A 16,395-nucleotide genomic window follows, 5' to 3' on the forward strand; every position below is an offset into this window, starting at 1 on the left:
TGAAGTGTTTTGAAGAAGCAAAATACGGAAATGACAAAAGTGATTAAATCAATAAATTAGTATCATATTAATAAAAAATCACTTCATCTGCAGAATGAAAGTTTAGACAAACATTAAATAGGAAAGAAGGTTTCCTGGGAGGAAAGCAGTGCTGGAATTAACTGTAACCAGATGAAATGTACCATTATCTTTCTGAACAATGCCCATATATCTCCCGCAATAGTCCAAAGTGCTGCCACTTATTGTAATGCTAGCACAATTGTTGGGGACTCTGCTTTGGCAAGCTATAGGCTTTTTTTAATTATAAAAGGGAAAATTCTTATATTATGGGAGGGGTATGCAATGAGGCATACACATTTTTTAAATTAAGAAAGTCCTTTCTTCTCCTCATGTGGGAGGAACTCAAGAAGACATATGTGGAAAATTTCTGTTTCTATGCAAAGTCCTGATAAGCCATGTAGAGGAATCCAAAATGTCCCAGTGCCTCACCGCAGGTCTGCCATCTTTACTGCACAACCCTGGACAAGTCACCGTCACTGTCCTTTTATCCCCTCTGCATGAGGGATAAGCTATCCTGAAGCAGATGCTTGACAGCATGTTAAAAGCAGGATCCAGAATTGACTACAATGTGGAAAGTATCATGTTATTACAAGCAGATGACCTCCTTCAGGACAGAAGCATTACAGTGGTCCTTGTAATGAAGAGGAGATGAAATCCTTACCGAGAACACTGTCAGTGAATTGGCATGGGCAGCTGTCAATGGAGGCTGGTTTGGGGATAAAGCCTACGGGTTCAGCATCCTGGTGGGTTTCCTAACCACGATTTGAGCCTTCCTGTGCTATTCAGTCATCCTCCACAAGTAGTCCCATGGACACCGCTACTGCTCCTGGAGCACAGTACCGCTCCAGATGTGCTGCGTGGTAAGAGTCCCATCCTAAATCAATCTTCAAAATACGGATAATATGCCAGAGACCTTTACTGCATTCACTAAAAGTAATAGTTTTCAAATGCTTCCATAAAGTGGCACAGCTGGAGTTCGAAAAGGCATTTTATGGCTTTGTGTTTTGCTTTATAAGTAAAGAGCAGAAAGGGATACAAGCTCTGTATGGTCGTGTTTGTAAGAGTGGAGAGATCTGGGTGTGTAGACTGAAATCTTGTGTGGAAGTGTGTGAAGCAAACCAAGTGTATCCTTGGGAATTAAAATAACCCGTGACCTTTCCCTAATGAGCTGTGTGAAAGGTTGGTAGTGATGGCCAATAGACTGCACTTGTCATAACAGCGTCTCATGCGCTGTTTCACAGCGGGATTCACAGCAGGAGCTCACTAGTCCTGATTTCTCCATCCATTTCCAGCGTAGCATCCATTCTGCGCCGCGTCCTTTAATCACACCCATCCTCACAGCTACAAATTGCTTTATGTGATATCCGAACGCTCATGGTATCCCCAGACTCATTTTCTTTCAGTGTGTAGTGTATCCCATCTGGTTTCCCTCCCCCCTGGCCCTGCATTTCACATGGTTACCTGGAGATTTACAGTCCCAGGGCTACATACGGAGGTGCACGTGCCATCACGAGCCTTCTGTGCATGCAGCGGTTCGCTCTGCACTGCCGGGGGGCTGGAGCCTTACGAAACGTTGTGTGGTTGCCCACCAGCTTGCAACAGTAAGGGAACACCGCAAAGCCTCTCCCCGTGCATAGCTTAGACATGAGTATGTGACCCACTTCTATGTGTCAAGAAAATCACCTCCAATATTTCAGGCAAGTGTAAGTGAAGGAAATCTATGCAGTCCTTATGAGGCTAATATGCTGGCACAGCATCATTAATAACACGCTTTTTACCTAAACTCCCAATGTGTACTTCATTTTCATTCTTGGTAATGTTTTTTTGTCTCTCCTCTCCTCTCCACAGTGGTAGTATTTCATAACTATGAGAATGGTAATAACTGTGGGGCCTCTAGCTTTATAGTAAATGCTTTCCTCAGTGGGGAAATGCCCTCTGGTTCCACGAAGAGCTTGCATACCACACTGAAAAGCAAAACAAACAGTCGTCAGAGCTTCCTGCAGAAATTTGGAAACTTGGGTTCTTTTTTTTTTTGGTTTTTTTTTTGTTTTTGTATGTGTGTGTGTTTCTTTTTAAAGACTGATGGGGCTTAGCAGGGAGGAAAATGACCAGTGTGAGGGATTTTTGCTGTTTGCTCAGTGTGCCTGTGGAAGGGTGTGAGAAGAGGAAGAGCCATCGGGCGTAAGCACCGAGCGTGAACTTGACCTGTGCCTCTGGAGGTGGATCATATGCCTGTGGTGGGACGCGAGCAGGATGGCCACGCTGGCTCTGCTGGCCGCAGCGGTGATCAGCTGGCTTTAAGCGAGCTAAGCAAGTCGATGTGTTGGAGGAAAGGCATCTCTTTTGCTATGTAAGAGGCTGTAATCCATCCTTGTGCCTCTTTATTGTGCTTCTGAATGCTTATTAAGTACATCTGCATCGGTGGCACCTAGAAGCCCCCAGTTCAGAGGGCTCGTCTTCTGTCAGGTGAGCCAGAGGCACCATGCTGCCCCGTGCACGCTGCATGTTCACCCTCAGGCTGTGGCACTTCCCTACCTCCCCGTGACACCCAAATGTGTGTTGTCCCTCCTGGGACCCTGGGTCTGGCGAGGAAGGTGCCTGTGCCCAGAATGCCCCTCTGGGGCTGGCTCCTGCTGGCCTCCGCAGATGCTGGAGGCTGCCTGCCTCTCTGCTGGTGGGACCACAGTACGCTGTGACAAACACGGGAAGGTATCTAACAAAGCAGGGCTTATCAGAGAATCAAAGTGAATACATACAGAAAATATAGCTTGCCCTAAGTTGCCTGAATCCCAGCCTTTGATGTGAAAGTCTCCCTGGTGCCCTCGGAAGAGTCTTGGGCCGTGGGTTCTCAGCCTGGTGCCCACAGTTCAGCCCCTGGTGCCACCAAGGCCCAGCTCCTTGGTGGCTGTGCACCCCCCCTGCTGTCCTCTTGCAGCTCCCTCTGCGAACCAGCCGTGTTTAGCCAACGTAACCCTGTTGCTCCTGCTCACCCAAATCATAGGATTTCAGTATTTGAGCAGGGGCTGTGTCTAGACAGTCAATTACTCTCTGCTCTTCTGTCTCTTATGAAACTTCAATGCAAATGTCTTCTTTGACCTTGCATGTATAATTATTTGTCTTCCCTATAAATAATGGATTTCTTTGTTGCTGGTTGGTGCTGATTCATTAATATTTTGTTACCTCCTTGAGTTTCAAACTTAGCATCTTTCCAACCTACTCTTGCACCATAGCATTGCTCCTTTGCATGGTTCCTAGCTCTTCTCTCAGCTGATATTTCCAAGTTTTCCATAATCCCATTCACTTTAACTGTAGGTCCTCCACTGACAATATCTGTGCTACCACATCAGCCCGGCTTAGCTTTTGTTCATGATTTGCAGAGTTTCACCTTGCTCATTTATTCAGACCCTGAGATTCTCCTCTTCAGTTTATCACCTTCATATCAAACCCAGGAACTTCAGTTCTGCCAGTTAAGAGAGAAGGAAAAACACTGAGATGAGTGGCAAAGTGGGACCAAACCCTGGGCATGTGCACTTCACATAATGCAGAGTATTTTCCCAAGGCATTTAGTGGCAAAGCCACTTGGAGGGCAAACCCAAAATGAATCTGATGAGCACGTGGGGGGTAAATTGCTAGAAGGGTTGCAATAACACCGGCTCCGCTTCTTGGGTGATAGCTGGCGGTCATGGTTCTTCAATTTTCCCCTTTGAAAAGCAACCCGAGTCAGGTTGGTGCTGCGGGTCTCGGGTAACCCCTCACAGCACATGTGTGCTTCTGGGGGCAGGAGCAGCATCGCACCAAGCCTGGCGCAACAGAACTCCAGCTTTGGTTAAGGCCCCCTCGGGCACTCCTCTAATTGAGATGCTTAGTACGGGTAATTAGTAAGGGCGCTAATTGTCCATTTTTAAGATCACATCTTTCTCACACTGCAAATTGGCTGGTAGAGAGAAGAAAGGCACAGGAACTGTCAGTACCTCTCTGCAGACAGCTCGCTGCACTTAAGGAAACAGTCTTTGAGAAGAGCAGTAAATTTACTGTAATCTGCCCAAAGGCACTAAAGCGAAGTCAGCACGTGGTGAAAATGATCTCAACCAGTACCCTTTTCTCAGGCAGGACAGGAATTCATAGTATGCCTACCCAGAGGAACTGCAAACCTGGCAAGGACTGTACTCTCAGGTGGGATCCAAAGGGCACAGGAAGGGCTGCCCAGAAACAAGGAGGGCAAGCGGGGCACCGTGCTCTCAGATCCCTGATTTAGGAGCTTAGACAGAGCCCCAGATCTGTAATGTTATAATGCAGCTCCTAGTGCCGGTGGGATGTCCTAGACCCGCATTTTCTTTGAGCTCCCTGCTCCACTCCTCTCCCTGCATCTGGAAGAGCTATGTGACCCCTTTGGAGGTGGCAATAAAGGCACCTGGGTGCTGGGGCTGCCTTTCCAGGGTGAAGGACCGAAGCATGGTGCATGTCAAAAGCCACAGTCTGTGTGCCCAGTGGACATCATTAATGATGGCACAGGCTCCCCAATGTCTCTGTCCTGGGTACCTCACCCTTAGTGATGGGCAATCCATCTCTGCCTGCCCTGGGGGGACAGTGGCACTGGGCAAAGAAGCCAGAATTGGGTTAAAGTGGTTGAGGCAGAGATCTCACTGGCCCTGCATGCCATGTAGCTGTTTACCATAGCACTTGAGATGCACCCCAATGCCTGTAGTGGTTCACACCTGCTCATACCCTCCACACACCGCAGAAACCAGGATATTAACCTCTTTGTGGCTGTTTGCGGTGGTGCTGGGGTGTTTCTCCCATTGATGAAGTATTTCAAAACACAGAGTACTCTGCTGCTCCCCTGGGAGTTAAAAAAAGCTGTATTTATTCTTGGCTTCACTGGGATCAGCAGGAGACCAGCTCACAGAGCATAAGGGATGCCTGCCCTGCAATGCCAATGAGTTTAGACAGATCCTGAGCTGCTCCTCCTGGTGGGTTTTCCAGCGGCAGGCACCCCTCCCAGCTTCACCTCACACGCAACCTTGTCCCACACGCAGCCTGCCTCTGCTGTTGGCAGCTGCCTGTCCCAACAGCTCATGCCTTGACTGGGGAATATGGTATGCTGAATGAGCTACTCAAGTCCACTGAATCCTTAACCATAATTGCCTAGCCAAAAATTATTTTCAAACATTTAAATTCATTTAAAACATGCTATATTTTTGTCATCTTCTCTGAACACCCACTGCATGCATCCTAAAATCCAGCCACTTGCAAGCCCTGTCTACCTGCTTTATATCAGTAGTATGATTGCTGCTGCCTCTCCCTCCTTTTGCATCCCCAGTGTTTCTGTGCAGTGAGGAAAAGACAAGGCAGAGGTGGAGTGGGGTTGCAGCATCTGTACTGCCCTGCCAGGGAGCTGAAAAGCACCTGAGGCCATGCCCTGGCACGGGTTACCCTAGCTGGACATCGTCATGCCTCAGGCAGCTGGGCTACAGCAGTGGGGAAAGCTGGGTTTGATTGCCAGTGGCAACAGCTAATCAGATGTATCCCCATCAAGACAAGGAATTTTGTCCCTCCTGGATCTCACTGCTCACTGGGGCTCTCCAAGGCTTGCTGTTTCCTACAGTGTGTGTAGCCCTGGTTCTGTAAACTGTCCAGCTTGGAAATCCCCAAACTAACAGCCGTGGAAGCGATGAATACTTGGTACTGAATGCTGCTCACTGGGTGCATGTCCCTGCTCAGGCTGCTGGTGGCCAGCTGGTAGCTAGTTCCCATCATCTCCAGGAGTGGTGGGAACTGACCCTTTATTCCTGCTTCTCCTTATGCTGAGGTGTTGGGCTGGGCTGGGGTGACCAGTGCAGCACTTTTGGTTTGACATGAGCTGTGTGAGAGCAGGACTGTACATGTAGCCCTCTGCCAGATGAGTAGTCTGGTGTCTTGGGGGACATTTGGTGTCCGCAGCTGGCTGGCTGGTCTGAAATGCTGATGTTTGCATTGTTTACAGAAGGCCCCAGCTGCAGATTTCAATTTCCCCAGATTTAGGGTATTTCGGATCTGTGGCTTTGGTTTAGCCTCTTGTTCAGAGGCGGGGACCAGTTGTTTCAAGTGAAGAGCTGAGCTCACATGATAAATCTGCTTCCCACAGGACTGGGCAGTAGCTGGATTCATCCAGTGTGTTTGTGTACAAAATGCCTAGATTTCAAAAGCCATTTGTTCCAAGAGCTATGCAATTTAAACAGCCCTTTTTTTTACAAATTTGCGTCGTTTATCTTCTGCAACCCCACCAGAAAAAAAACAGTTCCTCCACCATATCCCATATGGCTTCCTCTACCACTTAGTACCTTCAGCTCCTTTCCAAGTCCTTTCTCCTTCTAAATTTCAGTTGTCTTCCATCTTATTACTGCCATAACCTCAGCTCTTTTCCATGTTCCCATCTCCTCAATCCCAACATCTCTTGGCACATCCCATGACCTGTTCCCTTGGAAAATCTGGCTGAAAAGTAAAATCAAGGCTAAGCATTTTAATTGGATCAGAATTGTATTTTTACAATTTCTGCAAATGCAGCAGAGTGGATTTCACTGGAAACTAAGCACACTTCTGAAGTCTTTGCAAGGCCAAGCACCACCCACATCCATTGCTGCACCACTGCAGCAGGGGCAGAGCATCCTCTGCCATGTCCAGACCTCAGGCTGAAGTGTTGGGCTAACCATGAAGCTCACCTAAAACCGTGCTGCCATCACCAGAGGGTGTTCCTGCATTTTCACTGGTTCATGTGCCCCAGGGTGCTGTGTGAGCAGCCCTGCGACCCTGCTGCATGTTGGAGCAGCTCGCGGGTCCAGATGGAAATGAATGATTTAGTGGGGCAGGGGTTGGTCTCCGGGGGGTTGAGAAGCAGAGGGAATTCACCCCACAGCTTCATGAGCCTTTGGTCTGACACCAGGCAGGAAGGTACAGGCAGAGATGAGAGGCAGGATAGGACCACAGCCTTCAGCAGTGATGCTGTCTGAGGTCAGTGTTGGGCTGACCATGACGCTGTGTCCCAACACACCCTTCATCCCAGCAAATGTGGGAAGGACAAGCACTGGGTGCAGTAGGCTAGCATGAGCTTCAGGAGAAGAGGAGGAGAAGAGGTTCACCCCTTTTGGGGCCAGTGCAGGGGTGACGGTCAGGCAGCATAAACTCCCTCCCCAAAGCTGGGGAGGCCACCACACTGTAAATAAGCATTCCATCAGACCCATGCACTGCCAGGGGACATCAGCCCTTCTCTGTTAATACTCTCTGTTCCAGAACAGATTTCATCAGTGCCACTGAATGCCTTTTTCCTCTTTCAACAGAAGACACCCAAGTTAAACCAAGCCCGCAGAACTTCCATTAAGCAATGCTATCATATTAAAAGAAAACAAACTAGGGGCAGGTGGGGGGGGGGGGGGGGGGCAGGCGAGGAAAGCCCAGTTCAGGCAGTTTGCATCAAAATATGAAGACAGATTTCCAGACAGTTGTGTGCACAGGGGCTGCAGAGCTATCTGATGTGCAAGCCAGTGCTGTCAAAGTGGGAGGCACCAGTGTCAGAACTATTGATGATGGGAGCTGTGCACACACTAGGGAGCAAACCCTTCCTGGTGCAAGTCCAGGTGCCTCAGAAATGTTCTCAGCCTTTATCTCTTTCCCTCAACTTTGGACCAACCTGTTTTTTCCTTTCTGCTTCTACAAACCACAGCAGGCTCATCCAAAAACCTGTCATCCTTTTCAACAAAAGGGTGAAATAAACATCCCAGCATCATCCTTGGCAACCTGCCACAGAGAAACTGCTGCAAGATATGACAAGACGAATACTGCCTTTAAACACGATACAGAGAGGAAACGAGTGACGCCACTTGGAAGAAGCGGTGTGGGGGCCCCACAGAGCTGATCTGCCCATGGCAGGATGGTGCCAGCATTGGCAGCAGGCAGGGGAGGGCTGGGGGGGTCACCTCTCCAGCACAGCCCTAGCGACTTTCCCTGGGAACCAGCATGTGCTCCTTGTGACCCAAAGGCTCCGCTGGTCACACTGAGGGCCCTGTCTTGGCTGTCCCTATCAAACCGGGATAAATTTCTGTTGGTCTGGGCAGATAGCACCCAGGCAGGGCTCACGCAGATGGTGTGGAGACAGCATCAGGGCAGCTGCGACTTGTTTTGTTAAATTGCCTATAAAAAGGGCAATGCCCAAGGCAAGCTGATTTAAAAAAAAAAAAGAAAAAGAAAAAAGAAAAAAATTTAATGCTAGTGGATCTAGACTGAAGCAAGAGGAAAAACCTGATGTTAAACTTGTTAAAGAAAACCCATAAGAGAAAGAGGGCCTGTGGGGAAATAAATGCACTAGCAAGGGATGAGAAGAAAGCATGGTGTGCAAAGTTGTCGGTCTGGAGGCATTGGAGCCTCCTCAGGGTGCCCCCTGCCCAGCTGCTTGGCCTGCAGGAGTTTGGTGCAGGGCTGCATCCAGGCATCGGCGGTGGGTGACTCTGGCTCCCAGGGGTGTGCGTGAGGGGGTGGTCTGCCTGCTGAGCTCTCCACCACATTATCCTGCTTGGGTTTGCTCTGTGCTGTGTGGCTGCTTCTAAGGCAACGGCACAGCACGTGAAATGCACTGAAATGTTGCCATTTAAAGGTGATCTATGGTTTGTCCTTCTAGTTCTTTGCTTTTAAAGCTTCTCACTGCCAGGGACCCACCATAAAACACAAAAATATAGCATGCTCTACTTGGAGAGACTTGAGTTATTTCAACTTGGTGTGTCTAATCTCAAAAGTACATCAGAGAAACATATAAAGAATGTAGTCTTTGCCCCAGAGATATGATCTAAACATAGATAAAGCATAAGTAAAAAGATGACATAACAGGACACTAGAGGGAAAGGCACTGAGGTGTTATATTGACAGGGTACTGCAGCCTTTGCTAAGTTTATGAAGACTAGTGATGGCAATTCTGTGTGTAAGTGTCTATGCACATATGCACACACGTGCATATGTGTATATACAAGCATTACTTTAGCTCTAGTTGCTACAAAGTCATCCCATAAATAATTTGAATGGAAAAGTTCTTAGTGATGCTTGATGATCAAAGGGGATGAAGAGGAAAAAAAAGGATGGAAGAGAAAGTTTTCCATGGCTACCTTGTTTCCCTTCTGAGCACTCCAAATGCTGCTCAGCTCTGTGTACTAAAATGGCAGCTCACACACACTCTTGTGTGTCTTCCACGAGCTTGAGACCCTGTCTCTACCGGTTCATTAGAGGGCATTAGCTCCACTGATGGTAAAACTGCTGCCTGGGACATGTAAACCTTTGCCTGTCACAGTACCTGTGCTTAGGTTCACTACCTCACAGCAAACCTTGGGTAGCTCCTATAACCATGACTCATTACAAAAATATTCTTGTTATCTAGAGAATGGGGATCATGCTTGGTTATCTTTCTGCCAGGAGTCCTGATAGTTAATTATTTAATCTTTACAGAGCACTCTAGATATTTGGATACCCCTTGATAGAATCACATATCCCCTTAGCTGTCAAACCACAACAGCACCTTTTCAGCCCTAACTGGCGATGCAGCCTGAGATAGTAAAACATCCCTACTGCCTGAACACACTGAGTGACTGGCTCTGCCTTTATCAAAGTAAACCACAACAGGTTTCACTACTTGAATGAAATAAAGCCTGAAAGGAGGTATGAAAAAGAGACAGTGAGGAGATTAATGCTAGGCTTAAGGGAAGACTTCCTGGCTGGCTGCTCTTGTCCAGAAAGTCCCTTAAAGTAGAGAATTAGGGGGTTCTATGCGCTTGTTGGCAGCATTTCTTCACCTGATGCCGTCCATGTTGTGTGCTCTTTTCCTCTCCCATGGGTCTGAACATTTTGTGTTCATGGTTATGTAGTCTGGGTCACCCTCTCTTTGGTGGCTGTGTGGATGGGCTTATCTGCAGTGTATTGCAGAGGCAGAGCAAGGTGGGGGAAGTGGACAACACTCAACTGTCACCACCTGTCTGGGTGGGTGTATGGTGTGGGGTGGCTTATAGCCTGGATGTGAATCTGCAGCGCTTGGAAATCCAGTTCCGTGGCACCAAGGAGCATCCCCACAGGCACCGCTGCTGCGTGTGCCCAGGCAGCCCGTTTCAGGCAGGTCAGGCCAGGTGCTGAAGCAGCCAACCTGGATCACTTGCTCGACAGTCTCTACTCGCTGTTAGCAAATGGTGATGGTGCAGTGCTCCTTGCTGCTGGCCTTAAGCCATGGCACTAGAGTGCCACCACAGGAGACCTCCACTTTGTGCTGCCATGTGGTACTCGGAGCACGGTAGGCTGTTTTCTCTCTTAGAGCAGGCGTGAAATGGCAGATCAGTATTTTGAAGCAAAATTGGATTTCAGTGCAAGTCAGACTTTGTGAACTTCAGCAGACCTGACTTTGATTTTCTATCTTAAATTCGGGGATGGATCTATTCTCAATCTTATGATAGTTTCTGTTCTCTGTTTACTCTTTGGATGGATTGGATAAACTGAGATCATCCTGATTTTACTGCCATAAAGAGGCAGAAAATCTGCAGCTTTTCATCCAGACCATGCAGAACAGACTTTGATGTCTTCAGATATATTGAAACCCAGCTTTAATCTGTTTCTAGTTTTGCAGAATTATAGGCTAACTGAGCTTGCATGAATTCAATACCCAAACTCTTCATCTCATCTTGGTTTCCTTTACTTATCTTAAAAGTGAGATTTTTTTTAAAGTCACATTAAAGTACAGCTTCAATTACATCCTGTTAATAACTAATCATTTAATTATGAATTATGACTTATTGCAAGGTGTCGTCCCCCCCCCAAGATTGGCATTTGAAGGATCATGCCTGCAGGGGTGAGGACAGTTTGGTTTCTGAGCCGTATCTCCTTGGTATGACTGTTCCTGATGGATTATGAACAAAATTGTATTGTGAAATACACATCCTTATTGGAATTGCTGTTAACTTTATAATTGGTCTGTAATTACTAAAGAGAGAGTATCTTACACTTCTGACAGCCAGGTGCATGTATTGCTTAATCTGTCTCCATTATTGACTTGGCTCCGTTCCTGTGGGTGCTTTCCTATTCTCTTTCAGTTGTGCAATACCAAAACTGCCTAAATGGTGCATCTGCTGTTTTGTTCCTGCTTCGGCGCTAACAACAGGAGCAAACAGAGGTGAACTTTGGAGAAGCTGAAGAGGCTGGCTGGCCCTGACCTGGGAGCTGGGTGCGCTGCTCCTGCTGTGAGCTCCCTCCATGGCTGGAGGCAGTGCTGCCTGCCCTGTGGCAGCAGTGAGGAACACAGCCTGCCCCAGACCCATCTCTCCTCCTGCCCCAGACCCATCTCTCCTCCTGCCCCAGACCCATCTCTCCTCCTGCCCCAGACCCATCTCCTCCTGCCCCAGACCCATCTCTCCTCCTGCCCCAGACCCATCTCCTCCTGCCCCAGACCCATCTCCTCCTGCCCCAGACCCATCTCTCCCCCTGCCCCAGACCCATCTCCTCCTGCCCCAGACCCATCTCTCCTCCTGACCTGCAAGCACGAAACAATACTGCAGCATCGCCAGGAGCTGAGAAAGCTACCAGGAGAGAGGTCAAGGGTCTTTCTTCTGGGCATCTTCAGGTTGGAATTCGGGTTGAAAAAAGTTTCATCTCAAACTGTGGTTAAGACTGGGGCAGCAATGAGATAAACAGTGAGTTGTCAGCAGCTTCAGAAGTGATTCCTGCCCTGGGGGAAGTGCCATTCGTCTTTTTTGCTGTATACTGGGTCAGAGCTTATGCTAAAATATCGCAGATTGTCAGCTTTGTCTGTGGCTTTGGGAATATTTCAGTGGCCCTCGCTGCATGCACTGGCATTCTAATAGAGCTTTATGGAAGGGCTTTTTTTGGTGTAATCCATCAACAGATAAGCCTGGGGAGAAAGAGAAGGAGAATGCAGTGCCTCTCCCAAGAGAGGCAGCAATGAAGATGCATTAAGCATCCTCCTCTCCCTTTGGTACACCCAGCATAGCAGGGCCTTGAAGGATCTCGTCAAGCACAGTGCTTGCTGAATGGGTGTCCTGCCTGACAAAAGCTTTTCTTAACGGTTTCACTTCCATGTAGAGAATAAAGTTCTTGTCTTGCCCCTTCCTACATTCTTTTTTACTCGGAAGAAACACTTCTGGTATATGTGACCAAGGAACAACAATCTCATGGGGGTATTGTCAATTTTTATTGACTTCTCAGTAGAGCAGAAATCAGTGAACAGGTTGCTACAGACATAACTTGCTTATTATGCATGTGACAGCCATGCAAAGCTCTGGCTGGGCGATAATTTCTCCCAGGACTGATGTTATGCCTCCAAGGCCACCAGCAGTGTTCAGCTCCCACGCAGCAGGAGTCCACTTGCATCTCGGGCTGACAGACTGGCTTTCTGCTCTCTTCTGCCAGGGAGATGTAGTCCCCCTTGGACTGTGGAGACAAAAGTCACTGCTTTTTGAAGATGTTTCAGCGTCATCTTTCTCTTCAACCACTGTTTCAAGGTCAGATGGTGCCCGCATTGCTCCCTTGTCCTCAGTGGACTGAAAGCACATGAAGCATCTGGTTTCCCCTGCCTTTTTCTCAGTTGCCTGCTTATCCATGTGGCGTAGAAGTTGTCTCTCCAAAAGCAAAGAATGTACTTTGTGTTATAATAGTTGAACTTTTCAGCTGCCGCAGCTCTCCTTTTCCCATTTCTTGCATTGTTAGTACCCATTTTCTGCTCACAAAATTTTTAAACATGAGAAACAGCAAAATACCCCACCAATGTGCTTCAGGAGAAAAAAAAATCAGAAAGGAGAAATTTTAATTTCAGAAAACAGTTGTGTCTTCAAGGCCTCACAGTCGGTACAGTTCTAGGAAACACTTTTGAACTGGAAAAGGATATGAGATTTATTTTTTTTTTTGAGTGACTCATGCTTTTTATAGATTACCAGTTTCACAGCCTTGGAGGCTGACAAGTCTGTCCACAGAGCACCTGCAGCAAGCGCCCTGCAGAGGCTTTACTGTGCACACAGGTAGTTCGCTTCAGCAATGCTGCAGGGGGACATGGCTGTGTGGATGCCCTTGACTTCTCAATCCCACTGTTGTGCCAGCTGTAGGGGCTCTCAGGGCTTTAGGCTGGACATCCTACGGGCACAGGGGGAGACTAGAGAGGATGTTTGCATATCGCTTGATGTAAAGTTGTACTCTTAGAGGGAGCAAGAGAGAGAAAACTGGGGGGGGGGGCAGGCTGGAGGCTGTAGGAGAGACCTGAGCAGAAGCAGCTGTGTGCTGTGGCATGGGAAAATGAATTCCACATGCCCACAGGTACATCGTGATAGGGACCTGAGTGTGCCTGGTGGGGGCACTGAGCTCTGCCCCTCAGCATGCCAGGGTCTGAAGGAAAGCCTGAGTGGGCTTTGCATACAGCCTACTTTGTGCGCAGCATGTTGTTATTGCTGCTGTACCTTCCTTTCCAGCAAATTTACAGCTTCTCATAAGACTTTTGCCAGTAAATGGAAGAGGTGGGAAGTGGAGGAGAGATGTAAATGCAGCATGACCGTGCTTTATCAGATATGATTACTAGATAGTTACTCATTCAGCTTGGGGTTAATGCCTGAATCTAAGTGTTACTTTGCAGTAATTCACAACACAATGGTTTCTGGACGGTTGTGGCATGCTCCTAAATATCCTCCCTTTAAATACCACGTTCAGGTGCTTTCTACATATATGCAGAGCAAATGTGAGGCCTGTTTTTTCTCCAGGAAAGCATCTTGGATCTTTGGTTCTGTCATCAGCAAGACGAGAGTCAGCTGCTCTATGCCTGCTCCTATTCCCAGGCTCCTCTGGAGTGCATTTTCTCCCACGTGTTTGGTTCTCACTGGAAATAAACTTCATGTAGGAGCATTTTTATATAGAGTCCTGCCAAAGTTTGGTTCCACAGCTGGGCTAAGTGGTGGCATGAGGCCTCCCTCTCCTGGGTGCTGTGCCCCATGTGGTGTGGCTCTGTGGGATGTTGCTGGCTCAGCATCACTCCATGGTGATGCACGTCCTGGTTTTGGGTGCACATTGGCTTTGGAAAATATAAAAGGCCTCATCCTGCAGACTTTTGCAGGCAACTCTTTCTTTTTAACTTTCTTTATAATGTTTGGAGGTGGGAGTTTGTTTCAAAGTGGGAGGATGGAACCCATTTGCTGCTGCCTCTTGATTACCTTGAGGCAAGTTATCCAGGTTGTAGATAACTGTGCACTAAAGCTCAGCAATTACAGAGCCAGTATAGATACACCATTATGTATCTCTTTACGTTTATGACCTCATTATTTCTTAACCCCATTTCTCAAAGGCAGAGACACTGAACATGAGGTGTTCTTACAGCCCAGACTGACGCAGGCTTTGAGTGACCTGCCTTCCTCCTGAGTGGGACATGCCATCCTGCCTGCCCTGCCCACTACTCTGCTTCTTGGGAGGGTGCCTGGGACTGTGAGACCTCGAGGAGATGCCCGTCCATGCTGTTAGGCACAGGCTGCGGTAGCAGAGGGCCTTGCTTGTGCTGTCTGCAAGCGTTGCCTGCTTCTGCGCTCCCCACAAGCTCAGCCAGGAGCTGCCTGCCCTGCTGTGATTGCCAAGGCTCAGCTCTGCCGGGGTTTACCAAAACCAATGCAAAGCCTGGTGTCAGGAATGAGGGCATGAGCAGACACTGTCTTGCAACGGCTGGGTGCTGATGATGGGGGAAGAAGGGAGTCAACACCCCCTGGGCAGAGGTAGAGCAGGGTGGAGGCTGGATGCTTGCATCCTCCCCGCCGAGGCTTCCTGCACAACAGGCAAGCAGAGCATGGTGCCGGGATCGGCAGGCACGCCATGGAGGTGTTAGTCTCCCCTTTGCCTGCAAGCTGGCAGCCTGTGTACGTGCGATACAGCTCGGGCGGATCAGGGGAATAGCCATGTCTTCTCCCTGTGCTCTTGCCAGCATGCGAGTCTCCGGCCCATGGGGGTAAACGGCTCTGCATAGGTGCCTCTCCTGGGTAGGAAAACAGCTTTTCTTGGCTCAGCAAATGCTGTCAGGAGCAGGGGCAGACCCCAGCCTTGCAAGGGGGCCAGGGCTGTGCTGGTGCGTGGTCATGCCGCTCGGCTGTTGGGGGAACCAGCACACATCAGCCTGCAGAGCTGCTTCCAGCGTGTTCTCATCAGCTGGCTGATTTCTCTTTTAATGAACATATTATATCACCATGGCTGTCAAATGAAGGCAGAAAGTGTTGGGAAATGCATGTTGACTTATAGACAGCTGGAGATCTAGCACGGTTCACAGAAACACCCATAGCTGAGAAAGTATTTGTAAAAACAACCAGCCGCTTGTACTAGTTTAACACTTCCACTGCTGGCTGGGACAAGGAAGTGCCGGCTCCTCAGAAAACAAGTGGGCAGGCTCACTCAGGTGTATCTGAACTGTAGGAGGAATTCGGCTTCAAAACATTTCTGATTCAGCCAGAGGAACACATTCCCTCAGCCCTCATGCTGGCTGCCAGTACCCTGGCCAAAACCCCCAGTGACATCAGGCGAGGGACTTTTGACAGGCCTGGGGGAGCGGGAAGGAGAAAAGAGGAAAGATAAATCCAAACGCAGATTTTGCAATACTTTTCAAAACCCCCATCAAAACCCAGAACCAAACATTGCTGAGCTGGGGGACACTGTGAGCACAGAGTTTCCCTCCCAGGCCTGTCTCCCATGCTCTTTTTTTTCTCCGAAGGTTTGCCACTGAGCTTGCAAGCAGAAAAGAAACTCGATGGCGTTGACCTCAGCAAGTCCCTGTGCGCATGGCAATGGCCCCGTGTCTTTGGGAAAAGCAGCTGTGGTGCGGGCCGAGGCTGGGAGGCACTGGTGAGCCCTGGGCAGGGGAACCGCACCGGCTGTGCTCAGTGCCGAGCTCAAACCACGGCTGCGGCTAGAGAGGTGGCCAAGGCAAGGCAAGGGGGCATAGCTCTTTCGGAAATCCTCCATCCTTCTCCCTGGAGCTGTGCACCGCAGCAGGTGCAGGCTAGCAGATGTTTCACTGATGGTAGCCTTCTTCCACCAATCACCAAGTTTCACCCTTCTTTCTCCTTTCTCCCCTTCACAACAACAAAAAAGAATCCATCCGCTCCTGAATGTTTAGATATTTTTAGGAGGTGCAGAGCTAACAAAGTGGATTTTGAAACGGAGCGTGGTTTGAGCTTGAGAAAAGCAGAAAACACAGGACTGAACACTGAGTGAAGCCTTCCTGTGGCATATCCTCACCTGCATCAGGCATCCTGCTGTCAGAAGGAAACACTCCCACCCAAAGCATACACTGACACCCTCTCCCTTTGCAAG

The sequence above is a fragment of the Falco rusticolus genome, chromosome 6, assembly GCF_015220075.1.
Source record: "Falco rusticolus isolate bFalRus1 chromosome 6, bFalRus1.pri, whole genome shotgun sequence".
Taxonomy (NCBI): Eukaryota; Metazoa; Chordata; class Aves; order Falconiformes; family Falconidae; genus Falco; species Falco rusticolus.